The sequence below is a fragment of the Dendrobium catenatum genome, unplaced genomic scaffold (genome assembly GCF_001605985.2).
Source record: "Dendrobium catenatum unplaced genomic scaffold, ASM160598v2 fragScaff_scaffold_1608, whole genome shotgun sequence".
Lineage (NCBI taxonomy): Eukaryota > Viridiplantae > Streptophyta > Magnoliopsida > Asparagales > Orchidaceae > Dendrobium > Dendrobium catenatum.
The window spans coordinates 4125831-4131830 of record NW_021320070.1 but is presented as its reverse complement, the minus strand read 5'-3'; positions in this window follow the sequence as shown (position 1 = coordinate 4131830).

Below are 6000 nucleotides of genomic sequence, written 5' to 3'. Positions count from 1 at the left end.
TACAAGAAAAGTAGTTGTTTCCCCGCAGGTACAAAGCCGCGTACTGGTATTTAAAGTTGTCCTGGCCACGCTAAGAAAAGCATGCACCGGGCCTACCTACCTTGTCGTAGGTGTTGCACCGGGTTCCCTCCCACCACGCTAGAGAAAAGCATGCATGGGTGGTTTGCCGACTCGACACGAACGTCGAGGAAAAGATTTTGGAGACCATGGGTCTCTCACTTACCTCGTCGTAGGTGTCGCACCGGGTTCTCTTTCACCACGCTAGAGAAAAACGTACATGAGTGATTTGCCGGCTCGACACGCACATCGAGGACAGGAGAGATATTTTTTTTTGAAATTTATTATTATTAATTATAATTTAATTTTTATTAATTAAAATTAATATACTACTAATTATATTAATTATAATTAGTATTTAATTAATCATGTGATTAATCATGATAAATTAATATTAATTAATTAATTGTAATTACGCTTAATTAATTGTTATTAATTTATAATTAAAAATAATTAAAAATAATAAAGGGCTGTTCGGCAACAGGATTTGGTCGAAGAGGTGTGTGGCAGAGAAAGTTAACCTCACGGCCAGTGAGCTCTTGTTGCTGCTTCCGATCAAACAGGAAGGGAAAAGTCATTCCAAGAGCCAAGTCGAACAGCAATGAAAGGTTGAAGAAGCTCGCGGAAGAGAGAAAGTTAACTTCACAGAGGGCGAGCTTCGGTTTGTGCTTCCAATTAAAATGTCAGAACTTTCGAACCGACAGGAAGGGATGTCGCGGAAGGATCGAAGTCGGGCAGTGACGGAAGGGACCGAGGAATAATGCGAACGGAGGAAAGTTACCCTCACGGCGGTGAGCTCGGATTCTTGTTTCCGATCGAAATGCCAAACTTTCAATCCAACAGGGAAGGGGAAGTCGTCGAGAGCGAAGTCGAATGCCAACGAAGGAGCCGGAGAAGCCACGCCAAAGGGATGAAGTTGTCTTCACAGCCGCGAGCTCCAGTCGTCGTCTCCGATTAAAATGTCGCGCCTTCCGATCCTACTGAAAGGGAATGTCATCGAACGAGCGAAGTCGATCGGCCACGAAGGAGCCAAAGTAGCGATGGGAAGGGAGGAAGTTCGAGAGAGAGAGCGGGAGCAAAAGAGAGCGCGGAGGCCGAAGGCCTCGTTCTCGCGGTCATTTAAAGACGCGAGCGTGTCGTGCAACGTGGGAGGAGGTGGTGCGCGACGTGGGAGGAGGTCGTGCGTGACTTGGGACGTGTGATGTGGGAGGGTGTCTGGTAGGTACGCACGATCTTCTTCTCTTTTTTTTTTTTAATTTGGTACAGGTCAACATTCAGTGAGTGCACAACATGGATACATGGACTGCTAGAGCCATCTAGAGGGGCAATAACTTCCGATTTTGTTTAACTAAGCTTTAACTTTGTTTGCAATGGATGATGTTTTTTTTTTTTTTTTTTTGTTTTCCCCTTAATGACTTTAATACATGTGTATGTATGCATTTACTTTCATATTTGAATCAGTAAACCTAAAACTGTAAGGTGAACAGTACATTTATGGCTTTATTTTAATTGTAATTTTAATTGTGAATTATACTTGTTATGGGGAAAGGGGTTAGCCTACTAAATTTCCTACTCATCTTGTTTATAATATTTTAGGTAAGGGCAAAAGTTCTTCTGAATAAGATGGGTTTTATAAGAAGCAAGGAATTTGATATGTGAAATGTATGTGATTTTGTAGTTCATATTGTATTTTTGTTTTGTTGCATTCAATATAATCTGAACTAGTAATTTAATTACTTTGGAAGAGTGCACTATAAGTATTTGTTTTATATTATACTGAAGTTTTGGTGAAATGACTAATTGATTGAGAATTAGCATGTATATAGGGAAAGTAAATTTAAATTCCTTATTTAGGTCATGGAGCGTCACAGTATGGTAGCAACAGTTAGATCATATGGGACAACTTCTCGAACGCCACTATATATGGGTTCACCTGCCCTCTCTTGAGGCTCAACTGGTGGCTAGTTGGCGGGTAGCCTGCAGCGAAAATTAAGCGTGATACAAATGCATGATATTAGCATCCTAGTGGCTAGGCAAAGCAGTGGGCTAGTAAATTGCTACAGTTGGCAAAGGAGAAGTGGCAGGAAGTTTCTAAAGGCTCCTCAGAAAGTTACTATCTTATACTCGGCATTTTTATGCACCATTAGTGTTACTCTTTAAAAGTTCGTTAGGGATATTAAGCCCTTATGAACTAGCTCGAGGCTAACCAAGAGGGGGGGCGGTGAATTGGTGTTTTAAAAATTATCAAACAAAATTCAAGATCTAAATCAAATAATTATTCACCAGAAAATAAATTACAAAAATTAAATGCGAAAATATAATTAGAAAGAACACGCCATATTTTATAGTGGTTTGGTCAACTTGGCCTACGTCCACTCTTCGGAGCATCTCCTCCGGGTATTGCACTAAACTTAGTGACTCTCCTTTTGCTCCCATAGCAAGACAGAGAAGCCTGTACAAAAACTCTTTTCCACCAACCCCAGTGAGGCAGAGAACCCAACTCCTTTCGCTTCCTCCTAAAGTAGGTAGAGTACCCAACTCATTTTACTTCCTCCTGAAGTAGGCAGAGAACCCCGATCAATCATTGAAGTAGACCTCTCTAGAACCTCCAAGAAACTAGGGATGACAACTGGGGAAGACGACTCGGATCCTTGCTTGGAGAAATCTTTGTGAACCCCTCGCAAACTCCCCCTCACAAGATCCTCTTTCTCTCTCAAGCTCTCCCTCTCCTCTTGGCTCTCTCATGTCAAGATAGCAGCAAAAGATACTTTCATGAATAAACAATAGATCTTATATAGAAGGTCTTCAAAATAGCACGAAATTGCGACAAATCGATAAAGATCGTTCAGGATGATTGACGGATCGTCCTGTACAATCAGTACAAATTCAGCTCAATCAGCTAGGACGATCTGGGGGAGGCTGGATGATTAAAGGATTTGCTTTTTCTGATCGTCTAGGATGATGGTACATCATCCTATACGACTAGTTCAAAAACATCAAGTATCATCCATACCATCGCTCTGTTCAGCCTGACTTTACCTGTCTGGACGTTGAAAGAATAATTGATTATCCAAGATGATTTCTATATCGTCCAGTACGATTAGATTAAAATGTCAAATATTGTCTAGACCATCGCTCTATTCGGCCAGACTTTACATGTTTGGATGATTAAAAAATAACTGATCGTTCAGGATGATTTATCGATCGTCCTGTATGATTAGTTCAATTCAATACATATCGTTCAGAACATCATTCTGGTCATTCAATAAGAAACTAATGTTTCTTTAACTGATCATCCAGGATGATATGATCGATCAATCAAACCTTAATTGCTTTCTTTAATCATCCGACTAATTTAGGTATAATTGTAATGCATCTTTCAGGACGATGTCATGGATGATGTCAAAAAATAATAACATGCCTAAAAGAGTTGGCATCTGATTCTTTCTGATTTGAGCATATCGTCTAAAATAATGTTAATATCATCCAGGGTGATTTGCTTAATTTTGACTGCCTTAATCAGGATGTCCTAATTAGGGTTTTTATTTTTAATCGATCGTCTAGGATGATTTGGGATCGTCCCATACGATATGATAAAAAAAAAACTCTAAAACAGATAAAATTTTCCCCTTGAGTGTGTGCGTGTGCAAGGTTACTTAGCATAAGAACTCACTTTGTTACATTTGACTCAAGAAAACGTAAAAACACTTGACGTATATCCAATCTTGAGCTGGTTTGATTTGCAATTGACTTTGTGGACCTAAAATGTTAGTAGACAAGGTAGTTGTAGAAAAATAAAAGTATCAGAAATATTTGCTACCATCAAAATTATAATACCTGAATCCATATTTTTCAACTCTTGTTATGTAAATTGAAAGTTCCATAAGAGGTACTTTTCTATCCAAAAAGCTAATAGGAACCTCAATAATCGATCATGTAGAGATCAAATCCTAATAAATTATTCTATCACACATTAAGTAAGAGCCAACACCTTGAACTTCCTCAATGGGTGGCCTTAAAAACTCTCTTGTAGTTAGGTGGATGCTCAGCTCGTTCAAGGTTAATGACACATTTCCCTATAATTAAATTCTAAAAAATAAAATAAAAAATCATTACCGGCCAACTTCCTCCAATATAGGGTCGTAGAAACCTAGCAGCTCGACATGAGGGTGATCTAGCACTCTTACTATATTTCTTATGAGCAAAGCTCACTGCCTCAAGTATGCTACTCATTGTGATAGGAACCTAACGAACTCCCTTTAATATGGGAACTTGCTTAGCATGCTTTTCTTTACAAGAGGTAAATCATTTGAATCTAAAGAAGTAGCTACCTTTATCTTACTTGGCTTATACACCACCACCTTCTTCTTCTTTTCAATGACCTAGAGACTTCTTCTACCTAACTCTATTGTGTTGCATTCCCAGAGGGTTTTTCGATTTGACGTAATTTATAAGATATTACTAATCCATCTCTTAGATAAGGCAAAGGAAATAACAAAGTGTGACCCTATTAGTTCCCCTAGCCTTTATTTATTGCTAAGGTAGTATAGACCTCAAATCAACATCCTTATGAGAATTTTGGATAAATGTGCTCCTTTTTAGGTATTAGTAAAAGCAGAGCTTTTATAATAACTCGTATTTTGACCCAATAAAAAAAATTTAAGGAGTCGTTAGAAATTCAAGTCATAAATCATCTTCATCATAACATAGACATTATAATGATTTAAATTCACTAATTTTTTCATAATTTTTATTCATTGGTGCAAATCCTTAAGAAATTGACGTATATCGGTACAAGTAGGGGTTTAGGACCACCAAATGTCCTTTTTGCAAATCAATTTCACCAAAATTTTTTAAATAAATTGGACTATTTTAGAAATATCATTCTATAAGTTTTGAATCCCTAAAAAAATTATACGAGTTTTATACTAAAAATTAATTAAATTATATAATTATATTAATATTATTTCATTATTTTATTGCAAAAACCTAATCTATTAATAGAACTTTACAAAAGCATTTAATTACATTTTCCTTCATTAATTTTTTGATTAGTTTTAACAGAACCTATAAGAGGAATTATGGGCTCAAGAAAAATGGCACGAATGCACGAATCCTGCTTTGCAACCTTAGGATTCCATTTCCCTTAAGTCAGATTGAAGTTAACCAGATTTCCCCTGAGGGTAGTATCAGGGTTTATAGATCTGGGGTTCTTACTTCCTATGAGCGCAAGCATTGACCAATTGTTCTGACTCACCAACCGTTATCTATTCATTGTTGTTTGATTATTATGGTCAAACTATGATATTTTGTAACTTGTCGCCCGACTATTGTAGACAGAGTATGATCTCCTAATGATCATCACTTTGACTATGATCTATAAATCACAGTCACCTGATTACCATCACTTGACTACAAAATGCTATCCAACCTCATCCCCTTTTGTCAACAATAAATTTGAAGCACACCATTGCTATTAAGATCGATACACGATGTCGACAAAAAACAATGCTTATAAGGTCAATACACACCATCAACACATGTTATCACTTATAAGGTTTGAAGCATGCTATTAACATGAGGGTTGACAATCATTGAATTTATTGCTTGACGCTAACATCGATTAGTAAATTTGTAGACGGCTTTGAAATAAATTTGTAATTCAAAAAGATCTCAAATGATGAAGACTTCTTTTTGATTAAACTGATTTATTTATGCATCAAATTGAGTGCTAAGGAATTGCGGACATCAATTAGTGATGGCCGCTCAATGATGATGACGCGCCACATCACCTGCTGTGCCGCAAAAAGCAAAAACATGACGTGGAGCATCTTGATTCACCTCAGAACGACATCCGATGACCGCAAAAAATAATTTCTCCTATAAAATAAAGAATTTTAGTATTGCATTTGATGATTATAATATAACAATTTAAATAAGAGA